Source organism: Diceros bicornis, chromosome 12 (assembly GCF_020826845.1).
Source record: "Diceros bicornis minor isolate mBicDic1 chromosome 12, mDicBic1.mat.cur, whole genome shotgun sequence".
Taxonomy (NCBI): Eukaryota; Metazoa; Chordata; class Mammalia; order Perissodactyla; family Rhinocerotidae; genus Diceros; species Diceros bicornis.
The window spans coordinates 17,393,644-17,414,657 of record NC_080751.1 but is presented as its reverse complement, the minus strand read 5'-3'; the positions used below and the strand labels follow the sequence as shown (position 1 = coordinate 17,414,657).

Genomic DNA, 21,014 nt, shown 5'->3' with positions numbered 1-21,014 from the left:
AAACACCCTGCTCTCTTCTCTTGTGAAGGTGGATTTGAGAGACCTATTGTCCCACCTACTCATTTTGGCTAATTTGAATAAACTTTTCTCCATCTCCAAGCACCCGATGTCTCAGTGATTGGCTTATTGTGCATCTGGCACACGAACTTGAGATTAAGAGGTTCAGTATCAGGAGGTCTTAATTCCTCCCCTTATGGGCTTCTCAACAGGCTGTTTGGATGTACTCATGGATGGCAGCTAGCTTTCTCTAGTGTGAGTAATCCAAGAAAGAGAAAGGTGCGTCAGGCAGAAGCTATCCTTTTTCTGATCTAGCCTTGGAAGTCACACAGCATCACTTCCACCACATTCTGTACATTAGAAACAATTTGCTTGGGGGCCAGCCTGGTGGCATAATAGTAAAGTTTGCACGCTCCACTTTGGCGGCCCAGGGTTCGCAGGTTTGCATCCCAGCTGCGGACCTACACACTACTCATCAAGCCATGCTGTGACGGTGTCCCACATATGAACTGAAGGAAGATTGGCACAGATGTTAGCTCAGAGACAATCTTCCTCAAGCAAAAAGAGGAAGGTTGGCAACAGATGTTAGCTCAGGGCCAATCTTCTTCACCACCTCCCCCCAAAAGGAAACAATTTGCTAAGTCTGCCCTACATTCAAGGAGAGTGGAATTAGGCTCCACCTTATGAAGTGAAATGAATCAAAGAATTCGTGGACATATTTAGAAACCACATTTACTAGAAGAGGCAAACTGATTTCTGGTCACCATTGCGCTAGCTTTGATAAAAACTCAAAAAAATAACTGCTTGTTCTTGAGTTAGTTTCTGAACTTATATATATTATACCTGCGTACACCTTACAGTCTGGCACAAATGCTGCAAAATTCAAGTATTAGTAAGAATCAGGTTTGCTTGATGTTTATGTTCTTTTTCAGGACATGAAATGGCTGTGGGATTTCCCAAACTTTCATCATGCCGTGTGTCTTTCCCAATAGGTAGATTTGGATTCTAAAGACAGCAGGGGAGCAATAGTTGTCCCCAAATCCTATTTATTAGGACACTTGCACTTGAGATAAAATGATGATGGGATTCTTTATGTGACTGAGACAAAGCCTCATTTATGTGAACAAATCACAGGAAAAAGTTTGTAATGACTATTCTTTTTTCTAATACTTTCAGGTATTAAGCTGTGACTGTGCTGAGCAGGCAGAAGCTGAGCTCTGGATAGAGCTGCTCGGTACTTTTTATCTGGCCAATCAGAAAACAGAATGGGTAAAAGAAGAGGATGGGGAATTGTGGAATAGACTGATGGCAAGAAGAGGATGTAGGTAGGATAGCTTTTCTTCTGTCAAGAATATTGACATTTTTAGATGGGAATGAAAATTTCTGTAAGTGCTCCTAGGAGACTGGAAGACATAAAAGCTTGGATATAGTAGCATGGATATAGTAGACTCTAAGATAAAGAAAATATTTTTCTTAGGAATGCCATAAATATTAATGAGCATCTTTCAGTTTACAGGAGATTTCCAGACTCACATTTTATGGGAAAGCTAATCTAGTCTCCTCTCATCCCCCTTTGTAGTTGTGAGACACTGAAATCCAGTGAGGTTCATATCACAGCAGGGGCTAGAAAGGTAACTCTTGTGATTCCTAATCCAGTGTTTTATTCAATGTTCTATATTGCCTTAAGTGGCTTATAAGGCTTTGCATGCTCTGGTCCTTTGCTACTTTGCCATCCTCATCTTGTCCTTCCTCTACATCACTCCACCTCAAAGGAGCTGGCCTTCTTATTATTCTTCCAACACACCCAACATGCTCCTTTTCTAGGGCCTTTGCACTTGATGTGGCCTCTAGCACAAAGCTCTTCTTCCAGATATCTGTATGACTTTCCTCCGTCTTCTTTTATATCTCTGCTCAGATGTCACCGCATCAGAGAGGACTTCCCTAACTATCTAAAGCATTACCCAGCCCTTGCTTCATCATTTTCCTCTTATTTGCGTTATTTTGTTACCACATTACATATTTCTTTGTTTATGGTTTTTTTCCACTAAAATGTAAATTGCACAAAAGCAGGTACTTGATTTTTGTTGACTGCCGTATCTTCTAGCGCTTAGAATAGTGGTGCAGAGTAAGTATTCAATGTAATGTGAGTCCAATTATGTCACTCCTTTGCTCAAAACCTTCCCAGCTCATTCACAGTAAAAACCAAAGCCCTGAAAATGGCCAATGTTATGGACTGAATTGTGTCCCCCTGCACCCAATTCATATGTTGAGGTCATTCAGAAACCTGATTGAAGTGTGTGAATAAGCACTGGAGATATCTGGGAGGAAGAGTATTCCAGGCAGAGTGAACATAAAATACAAAAGCTCTGAGGTGAAAGCCACCTTGGCGTACTTGAGAAACAGCAAGAAGACCAGAGGCTGCAACAGCATGAGTGAGAGCGGACGCAGGAGACGAGGTGAGGGAACCAGGAATACTTACAGGCTGTATTAGTCTGCTCGGGCCGCCAGAACGAAACACCACAGGCGTGGCTTAAACAACAGGAATTTATTTTCTCCCAGTTCTGGAGGCTGGAAGTCCAAGATCAAGGTGTGGACAGGTTTGGTCTCTCCTGAGGCTTCTCTCCTTGGCTTGCAGTTGGCCATCTTCTTGCTGTGCCCTCACATGGGCTTTTCCCTATGCACACCATCCCTGGTGTCTCTCCCTCTTCTTATAAGGACACCAGTCATGTTGGATTAGGGCCCACCCATCTGACCTCATTTAACTGTAATGACCTCTTTAAAGGCCCTATCTCCAAATACATTCTGAGACATACTGGGGGTTAAGAAGCTGCCTTCTTAGTGATTCTTTCTTGACCATCCTGTCTAAATTGCAGCTTCTGTCACCTCCTCATTCACTGTGATGTTGCTTTGTTTTTCTCCATAGCACTTATCACCATCAGGCATATTGTCTATTTACTTGTTTATTGTCTGTCCCCTCCATCAAGGCTGTACATGCCATGAGGGCAGGACTTAGTGTTGCCTTGCAATTTGTCACTGACTCTTTGGTACCCAGAAGAGTTCCTGGCACAGAGTAGGTCCTGAAGTAATATTTATTGGATCAGTTGATGAATGAACAAATGGTCCTGACCCATGGGTGGACACATAGATCGGTAAGACGGACTAGACGGTCCATAAATCCATTTCTCACATGGAAACTTAATAATTTGCTGTTATTTGTTTTTTAAAGGGAAGAGGCATTTCAATGAAGGGGGGGAAAGAATGATTTACTTAATATCTGGAAACTTCATTACTGACAATACATTTGGAAGAAAACAAAGATCCGTACTTCATATCACAAAAATAAGTTTTAGATTAATTAAATGTATCACTAAAAAATAAAATTATGTACAAAAATTTAGAAAGCTTAGGAAAATTTTTGTATAATTTCTGGGTGTGTATGCTTCTGGGGGGTGGAGTGAGGCTTCTTAGTTAAAAAAAGGACTCTCAGGAGTCAGAAAAAATTGACAAATTTGATTACATTTACAATTTATAATGCTAAAGACATTAAAAAAAATCAACGGGGAGAAACCAATTGCAAAATATTTGACAAAGGGTTAATATTGCTAATATGAATATGTTAATATTGCTTATATTTACTAAGAACTATCTCCTGATTAAAAAAGAGACAATCAGCTCATTAGAAATATAAGCAAAGAATATTAAAAAGTTTTTTTGTGTGTGAGGAAGATTCACTCTGAGCTAACATCCGTTGCCAGTCCCCCTCTTTTTTTGCTTGAGGAAGATTAGCCCTGAGCTAACATCTGTGCCAGGCTGCCTCTATTTTGTACGTGGGTCACCACCACAACATGGCTTGAAGAGTGGAGTATGTCCATGCCCAGGATCCAAACCTGTGAACCCGGGCCACTGAAATGTAGCCTGTCAGACTTAACCCCTATACCATGGGGCCAGCCCCTAAAAGGTTTTTTAAAAGGAGGAAATGCACATGACCAGTAGATATGAAAAGATGCTCAACAATTTCATACACACACACACACACACACACACACACACTAATTTTTACCCATTAGGGTCATTCATTCTTTCATCAAATATACACTGATTTTCTACTGTGTGCCAAGTATCATTCCAGGTATTGGAGATAAAGCAGTGAAGAAAACAAATAAATATCCCTGACATCATGGAACTCATGTTCTAGTGGAGAGTGATAGATAACAAATAAGTTATATGGTATGTTAGAAGGTGATAAGTGCTGCAGAAATAAAGCCACATTAGGGAGCAACATAAGAGGTTGCTTTGCCCAACTCTAGGGAAATGAATTTGAAAACCTTGGATGCTCTTCTAGGAGAATATAAATTACAAAAATGATTGTGGAGGAGAGAGAGAAATTCTAATCAAATTATATATCATAAAATATTTAGAGAAAGCTGTTCAAGAGCAGCCCATAGAAATAAAGCACCAGACAAGATATTTCAAAGGTGAATTCTACCAAAGCTTTAAAGAAAAGACAAATCCAATGATATTTAAATTATTTCAGAGTTTGGAGAAAGAAGTGAGGTTGTGGAGAAATGGTCATTCTCCTACATATTTGGTGGAAGTGGGAATTTGTGTAAGCTCTTTGGAAAGTATTCTGACAATATCTATTAAAATTAAATATATATACACACATATATATTTTTAATGTATTTATATACATATATTGTGTATATATATATACATATATCCTTTAATCTAGCAGTCTCACTATTGGTATTCTAGCCTTTAGAAATAAAAATATCATTTGGTAAGGCTGTTTGCATATGGCAATGTTTGTAGTATCAAAAAGACTGAAAAAAACTTCAGCCTTCAACAACAGGTTGAATAATTGAGGATGGAGCCATACTATGAATATTATGCAACTGTTAACAAGAGAGGATATATGTGGTTCACTTGGAGAAATGTCAGTAATCAGAAAAGCAAATAGCAGGTTAATGTGTACATTTTTGGAAAAAAAGAATAAAGAACATTTCCCCCCATTACTTGCAAATAACATGTTTATGTATATTTGTATGAATCTAAAGAAATGTGTGGAAGGAAACACATCAAGCTTTAACATTGGTTATTTGGAGCTTTGGGAGAGCTTGTTGGCTCTTTGTTGTTTTTGACTTGTTGCCTTTAGCAAGATTTTTAGTTTGAAATGAAAATCCGATAAGATAGATTTTATAACAGGCTTTTCTTTCAGCCTTTTCTATGCTTATTTTAATGTGAATACAAGAAATACATCTGCTCGGGTGCTAGGTAAAGTTGATGCATGAGACTCAAGGTAGATGGAGTGGTATCTGTAAGGGAGGACTTGTGAGTTTTACCAGATTTTGCCGAATGATTGTGTTTTTATGCTTATATAGTAGAGTAACCTTGAGAAGTTACTCAAGTTTTCAACCTAAGGGTTTTCATCAGTAAGATGAGGGCTAAAAATATTTACCACACAGGTAGGTATTTTTATTGTGAAATGACATATGAAAGGATTTTCAGCGTTAAGTTTTTAGCTCAATAGGGTTTAACTGAATTCTAATTTCCTGATATTTTGAGTGGCTATGACATAGATCACATGATTGCTATAGGGATGCAAAAAAGAAAACAAAACAAAAGGCGAGAGGGTAAAATCTTAACGGGCAAAAATCTTAACCATACAAAGTATTATGATATCAAGTGCCAGATGAATACTATCTATTTTAATGTATTATTGAAGGCAAAAATGATCAGGGAAGACTTCATGGAGGAGGCGAGACAATACAGGTCTTACGGATGTGCATGACTTGAATAGGACCGGCAGGAAACAGGCAGAGGCACTGATGCGGGTGCCTGAGTTTTGCGGTAGACGCCTGGAACGCCACCCGCGAGAGCGCCCTCTCCCGGAACCAAACTCCTCTGGCCCTTTCTCGTGCCTCCGGGCGAGCGCGGTGCCGGCGGTACGCAGGCGCCGGGAGTCGACGAGGGCTCGCAAAGGCTCGACAGGCGCGCATGCGTGTAGCTCCCTGGAGGCGGTAGCTTCTTCGGCATCGAGACTGGAGGCTGAGTGCTAAACTGTGTGGGGCGCAAATGCGATCCGGCTGTTAGTCGGGTAGGCATAGGTAGGACCGCTGCCTGGTGGGGAGTAGGGGGCTGGAAGGCGGGAGCCCATAGCGTGGGGGTCCCGAGCCTTTCCTGAGAGATCCGGGCCGACTATTGTATCTGTGTCGCAGCGGCTGCGCACAAAATGGCGGCGGGCAGACGGCGGGGGCGGGAGGAGCTTGGGGGACCCCCGGGATGGGAAGGGACGCTCGGCTGCCCCGCCACCGCGTCGGTTTACCTCACCGCCCCAGAGGGCCGGGTCGGGCACCGGTGTGGACCCTGCTCCAGGAAGAGCCGCCGACGCCGCTGCACCGGGCCAGGACCGAGAGCAGCCCTCGGCAGGGCCGTGGCGGCCCCTTCCCCATCGGCGCGGGCTGCCGAGGCCGCCGGGCCTGACGGAGGAAGCGGTGGTGAGGGAGCGCCCGTTCCCGTCGGGCCTCGAAGAGGCGGCGGAGCTTGAGCTGAGCCGTTTGGCAGGCGACGTTGTGCACGAAGCGTGGCGAGAAGAGCGTATTTGTGTTTGGGGCTGGGGAAGGGGGAGTGTTAGGATCCAGCGGCGTCTGCTGGTCCGTGTGTCCTGTGCCTGCCTTGTGCGGGGGGTGAAAAAAGCAAAGAAAATGCCACTTCTGTGCGGGATATGGAGGGCTCGTAAATGGCTCTGCTGCTTGCTTGCAGATTCCTCCGAGGAATCGCGAAGACGATCAGTAGTGATTTATTTTTGTGTGATGCCTAGCTGGGGCCCCGTTCTGTTAAAGGTGGGGGGAGAATGTAAACCACGTACATGAATCCTTGAGGACGTTTGAAACGGATCTTTTGTTGTGCGAGCTAATTGCGAATGAGGGAGACTTACTCCCAAAATCTTTACTTGAACTAGACAACGAAGGCTGCTCTAATGTTAATTTTTCTTAACCTGAAAATTTGCTTTTAGGAGAAATTTTGGGGGAAAAAATACTATTTTAATCTGAAGGAGTTCTGAAGAAAAACTTGTTACCGGGATCCGGCGATTTATGTTGGTTCAAATTCTTTTTCTAACCGGCTCTGGAATGGTGCAGAAAATATTTTCTTCAGTTTTTTTCCTCATTTGTTGTAAAGGGTTAACTTATTTTTCAGGGATGATGCCTGGTTCAGATTTGCGATTAAAATTGATGCACTGGAAACAGAAATTTACAAAAAAAGTGATGAGTTTAGTGAAGCTTATACAGAAAAATAAACGCGTAATTTACATTATTTCAGCATAGCTTTAAATTTTGTTGACTGTTAGGCATTCTAAACGTAGTGGTCTTTTGTTGCATTCTTTTTTTTTTTAATTTGACAGCATTTCATATACACTTTATTTTGTATCCTCATACTCTGTAATATGCACTTTTAAATAATTAAATGGACTCCAACATGTTAATACACTAAAATGTGCTGGGCCATTCCCTTCTTGGTGGTTTGTGTTGGAACCAAGTAAGGATAAAGATAAAACAATTGGAAGAAATCACAAAATCTTATTCGTTTTTGTTAACTAGTTTTCAGAGTGTGTTTATTCATGTCACACATATCTATTATCTTGAATATTGGATATATTTTAGTTTTGTAATCTCTTGTATTTTGTTAGGGAGGGTGTATACAGCAGATACTCTGGTTTAAAAAACACTCCTTAACCTCAGTGATGGCTGTGTACTTCGTGCCTGTCTTAAAGATTTTCTCCTGGGTGCTCTTAAGAAGGTGATGTCTGGAAATTTTGTTTTTATGTAGTGACAGAAAATGAGAGACAAATAGTTTAGTGGAAAGAGAATAGGCTTTGAAATCAGAAGATCTGGATTTGAATCCCTGTTTTCCTCTTACTGTGTGTGGGAGGTTTGGGGTAAGTTATTTTAGTCTCTCTGAACTTTTGTTTTCTTATCTGTAAAATGGTGATAATACTGCTTCTTGCTTGGGCTTGTTGTGAGGATTAAGTGAGACAATGTGTAGAAAGCTCCTATCCCTTGGCACATACTAGGTGTTTAATAAATGTTAACTGTTACCTTTATTACAAATTTTTAAGTGCTTAGGCAGCCATCTTTTGATAGAAAATTGTAACCTGTGGATACTCCCTTAGAGGAGTTGGCCTTAGAAGAGGCTCAAAGGAATTTAGATTAAATTGATAGAATTGTGGAGCTGAAAGATCATCTAATCTTTCCTTAAAATATTATGTGCATCTATAAACTTTATAAATGCCTCTCTTGTAGTACTTATCGAAATATTGTAACCATTTATTTATAGGATTGTTAATGTTTGTCTTTGTATCTGTCCCAGTGCCTGGTATGTATGAGATGCGTATGTTGAGTGAATGAACTCAGCTGGTAGTTGCCAGAGCCTGGATAAGAATACAGGCCCTTGGAGTCCAAATCATGATCTTTCTATTGTGGTTTAATGTATACTGGTCAAGGTTTGAATGAATCTGTCTCATTAATTCTTAATAAAGTGCTTTATATACTAAGAAACAGTGCTTACGGTATGGATACCCAGTAACATAGTTTGGGCTGTTTTGCAAAGGAAACAGGAGCTACTGGATGTTGAAATGTGGTGGTTTAGAGATCCTCTAAACTGAAAGTAATTATATTTGTGCTTAAAGCCAATAAGCCCCTGTTTGTACCCAACTTTACCTACTCTTTCCTTGCTTCAGCTTTATTTACTGTAGTCTGAAATTTGTGGTTGAAAATGGAAGGAACATAGGCATATGGAAGATAAGAGAATAATGGAAAGGAAGAAGGGTGAGGAAAAGTTGAGGTGTCGAAATAAAACACAGAGCTATACTAATGATCAGCGAGGGTCAAGAGTAACAAGGGATTTGTTTGAAAAGAAAAAAGTTCAGGGAGTATAGGAAAAAGTTAAGGTATACATATTTTGATATTCTCTTAGTGGTTACCTTGGGATACATATATTTTGGATTATTTTTCAACTCTTTTGAACCCCTTAGATACCAAAACATATTTATTCTTCCAGTCTTTTAAAAATTTCTATACTTTTTTTGTGCTTTATTTCTACATTCTTCATTTTATTAAACTTGCAACTAATTTCCCTGTTGATGAGTGAATGTTGCCAACTTTCTTTTCTTTTGAGTTTCTTGACTTTAAAAAAATTATTATTATGGAAAATTTTAAACATACACAAAAGCAGAGAGTATTATATAATGATTGACCCATGTACCTGTCACCAGCTTCAACAATTACAAGCTAATGGTCAATTTGGTCTTCTGCCCCCTACTCTATATTGTTTTTAAGCAAATCCCATATATCATTCATTAATTTATAGGTCAAAATTTTTCTATAAAATATTTAGAGAAAAACATATGCTTATCACTCCTAAAATAATAATTCCTTAATGTCAGATAGTATTCACATTTCCCCAATTGTCTCATATACCACCCACGTACGTGTGTGTATACCTATATTAATTTAATTTGTATTTCTTCTGCAGTAATGAAATTTTCAGAAATTACCCAAGTCAGAATAAAAGGAGCATACACCTACCTGCTTCTTAAGTAAAGCATTTTGTTTATTATCTAACATTTTTTGAGTATTTTGAGTTAGGTGTAATTTTAATTAATTGTCACATCAACATTCTGAAGTGAGTACTGTTTTTATTCCCATTTTTCATATGAGGAAACTGAGGCTTGAGTTAACCAGCTTGCTCAGGGTCACATTTTTACCAAGCAGCAGGACCAGAGTTAAAACACTGAATGTAGGGTCCAAGTGCTTGAAAAACACTATGCTACTTTATCGTTAAATTTTACTTATGGGAGTTAACCAATTTTGCATGAAGTCATTCACTGGCACCTCTCCTTGCAGGGTGGGTATCCTCAGATCAGTGGAAATTTCGCCAAAGATGAGATTATTATGGGTTGCATAGTAGGCTGACTAAGTCAATAGTTAGGGAGTAAACATGATGCAGGAAAAGAAGAGCCAAATCCAAAAATGTGTTTAAGGCTCATGCTCTTTATCATTTTGCAGGTTTTCTGCCTGTTGCCATGCTTATAGTCCTTTTTTTAACGTAGTAAATAACGAAGAAGTTCAGTAGTCTGGTGTTAGACTTAAAGGGTTGGGCCATTAACTATTTCTCAATGGGTGAAAGCTGTGGCAGACAGGAAAATTCCTTGTCTCCTCTTTCCCTTCCCTCTATCCTTCTACACACACACACACCCACACACCCACACCACACACACACACACACCTATTTTTTTTCCTGATCTATTTGAGAGTAAGGTGCTCCTTTACCCTAGTTTATTTCCTAAGAATAGGATATTTTCCTTTGTAGTCATAGTACAGTTATCAACCTCAGTAAATTTAACATTGATAAAATTCTTTAATCTACTGTATTCTGATTTTGTTGACCCAATAATGTTTTTTTCCCCTCCAGTACAGTCAGTCTAGGATCAGACAGTTGCATTTAGTTGTCATGCCTCTTTAGTGTTCTTTGCTCTGGAACGTTTCTGTAACCTTTATCTTTTGTGAAGTTGACATTTTTGAAGAATAGATTTTTTTTTTTTAATAGAACATTTCTTATGTGGAATTTGTCTGATGTTTCCTCTTGATTAGATTCAAATTATGTGTGTCCCTGGCCAGAAAAAATCACGTAAGTGATGCTGTCCCCCTATGGTATCAGATCTGGAGGTGCATGATGTCCTTCTGCCCCTTATGGATGATATTATGTTTGATAACATATTTGGTCAAAATGTTTTGATTTTTTTTTTTCCCTCTTGAACTAATTGATTTGTGGAGAGACATTTTAAGACCATGTGAGTGTCCTACTCCTCATCAAAATTTCCCTCTAGATTTAACATGCACAGGTAATTTTTGTCTGAATTATGTCTGAATTTGTCTGAATTTTGTCTGTATTATGATGGTTACAAAATAATGATTTTCTGACTCAGCAGTCCCTCTATATTTACATTGATTGATTGGTATGGTCCTGTTTTTTTCAGTGGTTTATAATTTATTACTGTTCAGTTGTTTCTTGCTTTCTCATATTTCATATTTATGTATCTTCCACAGCAAGGTGCCTGGTTCCCAGTGCTATCAACACATTTACTTATTGGTTCAATCCTGTGATATATCTAAAGTAATTAAGAATTGCTTCACCCATACCACTACAAAAAAACAACAAACTACTCAAAAGAGTAAGAATTTATTTGTAGTTCTCTCCTTTCTCCTAGCTCCACCCAAGCTGGATATCTAAATCAAATAGTGGGTTCATAAATTAGTTGCATTAGTTTTCTTTTTCCCTTTCAGAGATTATGGTATTCATTTGGAAAACGACTGAATTAGTTTGCTTTCAGTTTTAGATTTTTTTCCCTTCTTCCCATCCTCGTTTTAACTTAAAAAAAAAACTTAAATCATTGCTATATTGGGTTGTTAATGCATGGTTCTCATGGTGATTTGTTCCTGGTGTTGTGCATTAGCAAGTTGATCTTTCATTATTTTTTCAAATCTGAAATCATAATGTTTGTCAGTCCTTTCAGGTAGGTGAAGTTTGTTGATACCCTTCCTGATACCAAATAATGTTTCTAATTGTCTGCTTATTTTTTCTTTCTGTTTGACAATTTCCTTGAGGTACCCACATTTTGGCATTTTAACATCCAGTGATCCTCTCTATCCATACTTGTGGCACCTTCAGAATTATGACTTGCATGTCTTTTGTGAGACATGAGGGGACAAAACTAATGGTAGAAAGGAGTTGTCTGAGTGGATCTATCTAGATCCTAGAAGTGATTAGCAGGTTGAGTGCCAAACTGAGGAAAGCACAGAATGACAGGTACTCCCTCTTGTATTGATGGGCCAGTGTAATACCTGCCTTAGGTGCGAAAGTGATTTTATATATTCTGAGACAAACAGTTGCTCTAACAAAGCAGTGCCAAATGAGGTATGTGGTTATATATCTAGAAAAATAATGGTGGTTTTTTCCTTTATGGTATAGAAAACTGTTTTTATTCTTTTTGACATGTCGTAAGGGTGATTTTTCTTTCTTTTTGGGGAGTAGTAATGAACATGTATTACTTTTTTTATAATGAGAAAAAACAAAGCTATAAAATAAATTTTAATTTAATGTATCTAGAACACAGCATGGAAAGAACACCTAGAAGAGCTGTAGGTGCTAGTTGTGATCTTACCGCTTAGTTCTAAGGCTTTACTTAATCTGTAAACGGGGATTTCCTTCCTCACAGGGTTGTTGTGAGGCTTAAATGAGATAATGAATATTAAATTACATGAAGTGCTGTATTCACGTGTGGGGTTTGATATAAATCTTTTCATTATAAATCTAATGGAGCCATTATGATCTGGCTAATTTTTGATGATGCTTTTAGAGTTTTAGATTATAGATTTCTTTACCAATATCTATAAAGAAAACTGAGAGACTTCATCAAAATAACGGGCAGTTCTTGATTTGTCCATGGTAGTGGACATCTCAGAAATAACTCATGGGATCGAATGGCAGTATCTTTTTAATCCATCAAGCCATTTCTTCACATCTGCCTCAAAAGCTCAGTTTCTAGGTGCTTGTAAAAGAATTTTTATGGTTGACATTTTATTGAATATTTCTTGTTTCAGAATGGCATGTTTTAGTTCTTAAAAGGACATAGAAAAGAGTTTTTAACTGCTCCTTGTCAAAATAATAAAAATTTCTTCAGGAGTTTAGAATGTTTTGTGACCATTAAACATTCTGGTTTTGAAAAATATTAAACATAGGAAAATAAAATGTTAATTGAAAATAGTATAGTTCTAATTTCATACAGTAAAGTTTGATGTACCCTCCTCCCCTTCTCATCCATGTGTGCAGGCACATACACAGAACTAGAAGAAATTATATCAAAATATTCACACTAAGTGATAATTTTATTGGTTTTATTGGTAAGGATTTAATTTACCACTTTTTATTGTTTTCTATATCAAGCATATATTATTTATATAATCAGGAATAAGAATTTATTTTAAAGGGTTAATGTTATTTAATTGCAGTTGTTTTCAAAGGAGTTAATAATTAAGAAATCAGGTTTCAACTCAGATTTTTCCAAGTTAGTTTAATGATTTCGTAAGTTGGATATCTTTAAATTCCTCTTGGTGAATGAACCTTTTTATGGCCAGAGCTCCTGGAGTTAAATGAAAAAGGCTTTATAATGGCTGTCTTTGTTTGTTTTCCAGGTGTTAATGCCAAATTTACCCTTGTGTTCCTGGTTCCTGTTTCTTATCACATTGTTTTCAGGTTATATCGGTATCACTCTCAAAAGACAGAGGGTTTATTTTCTTTGGTGTGACATAAGCTAATTCTTTTTTTGTGTGTGTGTGAGGAGGATCAGCCCCGAGCTAACATCCATGCTAATCCTCCTCTTTTTGCTGAGGAAGACCGACTCTGAGCTAACATCTATTGCCAATCTTCCTCCTTTTTTTTCCCCCCAAAGCCCCAGTAGATAGTTGTATGTCATAGTTGCACATCCTTCTAGTTGCTGTGTGTGGGACACGGCCTCAGCATGGCCAGAGAAGCGGTGTGTCGGTGCGCGCCCGGTATCCGAACCCGGGCCCCCAGTAGCGGAGCACGTGCACTTAACCGCTAAGCCATGGGGCCGGCCCTTCCTAATTCTTAATCAGAGGTTTCTTATCAAGAACCCTTTGCTTGTTTTGCTTAATTTTACCTTCATTTCACAAATTAGTTTTTTCCACCAAAAGGTATAATGAAACAGAGAGTGAAATATAAAACTATTTAATCACGGATAAGTCAGTTAAGTCAAGTGGAAAGGAACAGTGTAAGGAATAATAAACTAAAATGAGATGTTAGGCTTAAATCTGCATTTATTATTTTATATAGCCTGTTAATCACAGCAAATTAGCTGATTTTGTCTTTTGTTAGACCTTGGTGTGATAATGTTAGATTAGATTGAGAAATATGAACTATTTTTTTTATACCCCCCCCATTTCATTTTCTGGTAAAAATCTCATACTTAATATTTAGCATTTCCACTCTTTGTTTTGGAAATGTTCAGACATGTAAAAACGTAGAGAGGAAAGGTAATAAATCTAATGGACCTGTCACTCAGCCTCCACAACAAATATTTTTGCCAGTCCTGCTTTATGAAACTTCCCTCACCCACTGCTCACCTCAGACACACACCCTTTTTTTTAGATTATTTTAAAGAAAATCCCAAATTCATCATTCCACTGTGAAAGTACTTTAGTCTATAACATTTGACTCTTTATGTCAGTGCATCAATGAATTTGTGCACATAAGTGTAGATTTTCAGTTAATATTAGCCAAGGAAAAAGTGTAATGTTACACTGGCGCATACTGTTGTGCAGTTGAGGAGCTTACTTTTTTCTGGTCTCTTTGCATTTTGAGTTTTCTTTTTTTTTTAAGATTTTTGCACTAGTAGAAATTATCGCTTCAAAACACTAACAGCTGACTTGTTGGATTTCTTTTATCTCTGGGTTTCCAGAGCACCTATTATATTGTAGTTCTTCCAGGGCAGGTTTTATTTTCTAGATATTTAACTGTTATTCTTGTGAATCTGTTTATTTTATTTTATTTTATTTTATTTTAATTATTTTATTTTTGAGGTAGAGAGGCCCTGCACTAACGTCTGTTGCCAGTCTTCCTCCTTTTCTTTTTTTTCTCCCCAAAGCCCCAGTACATAGTTGTGTATCATAGTTGTAGAGTTGTAGCTCTTCTCTGTGGGACACCACCTCATCATGGCTTGATGAGCAGTGAGTAGGTCTGTGCCCAGCATCTGAACCGGTGAACCCTGGGCTGCCGAAGGGGAATGCGTGAACTTAACTGCTGAACTGCTGTGCCACCGGGCAGGCCCCTGTGAATCTGTTAAGAGAGAAAGAGGTTGTGTGTGAATTGGAATAGGAATTATTTTTATGATTTCTATTGTTGCTCATCTCTTATCCTTTTTTTCCTCCCTAAATTTAACTACCCTATCCTTTGCAGAGGCAGAGATTTAAAAAATATTGATGCTCAGGAGTGTGATCTGCCTGAAAAGCCGCTGCTCAATGAAAGAGTGAGGAGAGGGCGAGTAGAACTAACATTTATTGGGCTGCTCTTTTGCCAGACATTATACATGTTTATATTTTATCTAACTCAGTTCTTAACAATAATCCAAGGAGGAAGATACTTTTCCCATTTTATAGATGTGGAAACTGACGTTCAGAGTTTTGAGTAGCTTATCCAAGATCTCAGTTGTAAATGGCGAATCTGATATATTTCACACCCTTCTCCTCTGGTATAAAGAGATATATTACTAGCTTAGAAATGAGTTTGAAACATTGCATATGTTATTTACTGCATTTATTGAGTTGTGTTAGATTAATAACTTAATGTGTGCCATAGGAGATAATCAACGAGATTCTTGTGGGGTGGGCCTTGGAAAAAATCTTGAGGAATGGGTTTGATTCAGAGAGAGAGGAGTATTCTAGGTAGTGGGGTGTGAATAAAGAGTGGAAGCAAGAATGTGTTGGAAGAGGTAAGGAGATAGCAAATAGACCAATTTTGCTGTAACAAAAGATGTTAGTTGAGTATTAGCTAGTAAGATGCGAAAGGTAGATAGGTATCAGGTTATACCTTAAATGCCAGTTTGATGAATTTGGATAATATCTTAGAGGCGGCAGTAAAGTGAAGATTTTTATGTAGAGGAGTGGTACTAAAAGAAGTGTTTTAAGGATATTTATCAGTTAGTGATAGAATGAATGGGGATGGAGGTCAGCTGTGGTGTAAAGTGATGAGGGCTAGTAATAGTGTGGGGATGGTGGTGAGAGGAAAAAGAAAAGTACATATTGGAGATACTGACAGGACTACATAGAATTTTATGATTAGTTGGAGATGGAGAATAAAATATTTTTGAACCTTTTTGACTAATGCTGTAGAGAGCAGAGGATTGCAAATGGATAATTTTTGGAGAAAGTTCAAAAGTCAGTAAAAACAGTAGCTAATAGTTGGCATAAGGTTCCTATCAAATATTTTTTTTCTATCTTCACACATGATTTTATCAGATGGTCCTGAGGTTACCAAATATTCAAAGGTTTTAACTGAAGCTATATCTTATCTTGGTCCAGAATTTTATAGCTTTGTCAGAAATAAGCAGTCAGTAGGTTTATTCATTTATGATTTTTAAAATCATTCCAGGGCCGGCCCCGTGGCTTAGTGGTTAAGTGTGCGCACTCCGCTGCCGGCGGCCCGGGTTCGGATCCCGGGTGCGCGCCGACGCACCGCTCCTCTGGCCATGCTGAGGCCGCGTCCCACATACAGCAACTAGAAGGATGTGCAGCTATGACAGAAAACTATCTACTGGAGCTTTGGGGGGAAAATAAATAAATAAAATCTTTAAAATCATTCCAGCGCAGCTGTCTTATTACAGTATTTTATTCAGAAACTTTAACCGAGCCTATTCTAAATTTTCTAAAATTTGATAAACACGTGTTTAGTAAGACCTTGTTATCTGAAATCTCACTTCTCCCAGTTCCCTCAAAACTCTAGAAGATACTCATCCTACAGAACTCAACTCATGCATTACCTCTTCCAGAAATAAATCTTTTTCTATGTTAGCATTGTCATAATACTGACAAACTACTGCAGTTGCTTTGCTTTTTATTGCTAGATTGCTTGCACTTGGCTATAAGAATCGTGTTTTAGTCGACTTTAAAACTCTAGGGACTAGCATAATGACTGTCATGTTAGAATCTCAAAAAATGTTTAGTAAATTGAATGAATGATTTTGAACTTATTCCTTTCCACTAAAATCAAAAACGGGGGGAAAAAAGAGATCTATAGGGATAAAGAAACAACCTCTGAGAACTTTTTGACCACAACAACTGAATACCTCCTCACCCCATCTTCCAATGGCAGGCAGGATTTGGACAATTTTCTAAGAAGTGTTTTAGTGTTTTCTAACTTACTGACATTGCCTTTTAAATGCTTCTCTCCACCAAAGAACCAAAACAACAACAACAACAAAAGGTGAGATGTACAGTAGTGATAGCAGCAAAAAGCGTCAGGCTTGTGGCATTGTAGGAGAGTAGTAGCTAAAAATTGGATAGGGGTAGAGAAGTACATAGGGAGTTATCACAGCCACCTAAATTTAGGCCTTGAAGACCTAGATTCTGAAACCCCTGAATAGGATTTGTTAACCTTTTTGGGTCATAGGCCTTTTAAAAAAATTAGATGACAGTTTCTCTCAGTTTGAATTTACTATTCCCTGCCTTCCCCCAACCCCCAAACAAAACAAAACAAAACACTTTTCTGGAGTATTGTTCCATCTCCTGGTTTCAACATTAACAACTTTTTGTCTCCAAATTCTGAAGCTCCTCTCCAACCCAGAAAGAGCTTTATCTTTTCTATGGTTCCTAATCCTAGCCATTAAAAGCCTTTCAATAGTGTTCTGTGTCTGAAAAAAATTCATTTAGAACCTCATTTTTTTTTTTTTTTTTAATCTTAAGCTGTCTTTCTCCTTAAGGCGGTAGATGCTGTATATTCCATGGCTGGGAGAATAAGAAAAATGAAAAACTCAAAATTTTTTGCTGAGTCACGTATTAGGAAGTATTTGTTTTAAAAACATCTAATTGAAATGTAAAGGATTAGCTTTTCAGCTACTAGGAAACTCAGTTATCCAGAAAATGGCATATTCTTTAATGGTTGTGGATAATAAAGATTATATTTACTGTATCAAGCATTTGTTTTGAGTATAAGTTTTCCCCACTAAAAGAAAGTAGAGCGTTCTGTGAAACATTTTGTAAGCCGGAATGGGGTACAGCGAAGGAGCAATTACCATTAATTTATATGGGGAAATCTTTTGAACATTCCAAGACCCAAAAAATAACCTGCCCACGTTAAGTTGAGATAAGGCCAAATGCTCACAAACACAGTTCAAGTTGTGGTGGCTTGATGCTGAGATGCTAAGTGTAATTCCCAGGAGGGAGCTTGGCGGCGCCCCGTTTGCTGCTCGGGATGCTCGCTGCATAACAAACGCTGAACATTATTTTTGCTTTTCGCCTTTTTTTCATAAAATCAAAAATCTTCGGATTTCTTTCAGTAAGTGAAAACATACTAATTTTAATGTAGGTCTTCTGTAAAAGTGAACTGGTGTAAAGTGAACTTTTGGATAGTGGGGGAAACCTGTATCTGGCTATCATTTGTTACCTTGATTGTATAAATTCTGTGATATTAACAGTGTTTAAAAATTATTGCTAAATCAATGAATGCCATTGTTGGTGAAACCCCTGGGGTTTCTTTACTTCTAGTAGAAGATTTGGAGTACCTAGGACTCTTACGTTTTGACTCTATTATATTTCCTATTTTGGGGTTAGAAACCAGCTTGACTTTCGACATAGGTGATGGTAATACTGTTTACATATGTAATACTATTGTACAGGCATTTTGGCTTTAATCAGCATTTTATATTTTGCCCTTATGCTAATTTAAAACGTGAAAGTAATTTGAAGGGTTTTTTAATCCACTAGTTCTTATCCTTTGGGTATATCCTACCAGGGATGTATAATACCATTCCTTTTTACACCTGCAAAATATGGATATACCATAGTTTATTCAACCAGTTTCCAGTCTCTGCAAACCCTCTTAATTACAGAGCCCTGAAAAGGGAAACTTCCAGGAGGTTTGTAACTGTATTTTATCATTTTGGTTTCTCTAGTTTTTATGAGATACTAGCTCCATCTTAAAAACTGCGGGAAAGGGTCTGTTCTGGCTTAATTACTTTGCTCGTTCCCCACCCAGAACAGCAATGTCAATTATTTGTAAAATGGATGAATAACAGCTGCATTTGAAGTTACTTTCTGATATATTTATTGCTAAGAAGACAGCTTCTCTAAGTATTTTAGGAGTACTTAGCATTTTTTTAAAGATATCCTAAATGACCTAGTATTTGATTTTGGAATTTTTTCCCCATAAATTGATTGAGAAGGCTATAAATTCCTAGCTTCTGTTAGGTGTTAGCATTTGCATTAAGTAGTTTTACTCTGGGGTGTCATTGATAGGGCTGAAGTTTAAACAAGAGAAAGTGGAGAAAAGTTAAGGGACAAAGAAAGAAAAGGATGCTGATGGTGGGACTTGCCTCCCCTCAAGTTAGAAAGCTTGAAATATAAATACAAGCTTCGTTTTAGTCAAAACATTTTATTTGGAGTGAATTTGAATGATAGTTGGTAAGAAGATTAAACAGTACCTGTCCTAAATGATTAAAAATGTGCTTACATTTTTAAAATAAAAAGGAAAATTATGCAAATAAAATATGAATATGCTCCTTAAATTTCCTTCACAAAGAAAATACAAGATTACCTAAAAAACTTTTTTTAACCATTGAAGATACGTTATTTGACGTATATATTGTAAGCAGACTTTTCATTTTAAAAAATGTCGGTTCTTAACAGTGCCCAACGTTGTGTTTCATGCTTCGAATTTAAAATTCACGTCATTGTAATGAGAATAGACCTGCACACAGTTGAATGCATATATAGTAAAGTAATTTATCATAATTCCTCTTTTAGTGATAATACTTGGAAGAACTACCTTGTTAGAAACTTCTCTACCAGGATTAGAAATGATATGGTAGCATAAGAAGGGGTTTGATGATTTTGTGTTAGTGGATTACTGTCTGAAAATGTTACTAAATACAAACTAAAATGAGATAAAATATACTAGACTTTAAAGCCTGAAATTCAGAAGGAATCTTGGGGTAAAAGTTAGGAGAAATTGTTGGCTTAAAGTTCATCAGGATTAAAGAAATTTGTTCTCAGAAAGGAGATTAGTGGAAGAGACCTATTGAAAGAGTGACATTTGCTTATAATGATGGATTTTCCAGGCTATACATGCCAAGAGAGAAACTTAGTTACCTCTAGCTAGCAGGTTCTGGAATTAGAATGCTTAATAAATAACCTTGGCTGAACAGGCCTCTAACTTGTCTTATTAAGAGAGAAGGGAAAGAGATCTCTTTGGGAGAGCCAGGGCTGTTAACTTATTACTCTGTCCTCATTATATTAGATGGCACAATGGTCATTATATTAGATTGCACAGTGGGACTAACCATATAGGAGGTCTAGGGTGATTTTTTTTTTGACGCTCCTAAAAAAATGCAAACTAGCCAAACCTCTGCTTGTTGGTTAAATTCCTTCATTAGAAAAAGGACTTTTTGGCTCGGCCCCGTGGCTTGGCAGTTGGGTGCGTGCGCTCCGCTGCTGGTGGCCCGGGTTCGGAACCCGGGTGCACACCGAGGCACCGCTTCTCCGGCCATGCTGAGGCCGAGTCCCACATACAGCAACTAGAAGGATGTGCAGCTATGACATATAACTATCTACTGGGGCTTTGGGGGGAAAAAAATGGATAAATAAAACCTTCAAAAAAAAAAAGAAAGAAAGAAAGAAAAAGGGCTTTTAATTCTTCTCTTCATGTATGTTTTAGACTGTTCTGTGAAAGACTGGTGTCTTTTCAGGACTGATATTCAGTGACTGTACATCAATACAGATGTGCCATTTGTTAAAATATGGAAATAGTTCTGCCCTGATTAGTAAGTAGCTGCTGCCTCAAGGGTGGACCTCCACTTCCCCCACTCGTCTAGTTCCTCCCTGAGGACTGCCCCGCCACCACCTTGTGTTGTAGCATAAGCTTATGGGGGTAGAGGAAGGAGGGGCTCAGGACCCTACTTGTACACTATAAAGCATAAGTTACTGTTCTGATTGTTAATTGCTTGTGCTTTACCAGTTACTAAATATTTCACATATCACCCCATTTTCTTCATATGCTTGAAGAAAAACTCAAGTTTGGGAAGTACAAAATGAAAAAGAGTTTTTTGATAAACAACAGGGCATCTCAGCCTTTGATATGCACTAGAAATTGTACCCCTCTGTTAGGTAGCAAGTGCATCCATTTCAAACTTTCTTGACCAGGGAACTCTTGTAGAAGACCTGGAATCTTAC

General features: G+C 38.0%; 1 protein-coding gene across 8 annotated transcripts in view; it reads left to right on the top strand.

Annotated features, from left to right (window-relative positions):
* Positions 1 to 6,008: 6,008 nt before the first annotated feature.
* ZNF638 (zinc finger protein 638) overlaps positions 6,009 to 21,014 on the top strand; it is an 81,757-nt gene continuing 66,751 nt past the window's right edge. For 7 of the 8 annotated variants that reach the window (XM_058550985.1, XM_058550980.1, XM_058550984.1 and 4 more), the window contains exon 1: positions 6,009 to 6,104. The gene's annotated coding sequence lies outside the window, so the exon portion shown is untranslated. The remainder of the gene's footprint in view (positions 6,105 to 21,014) is intronic. The other variant, XM_058550979.1, reaches the window with a different exon arrangement.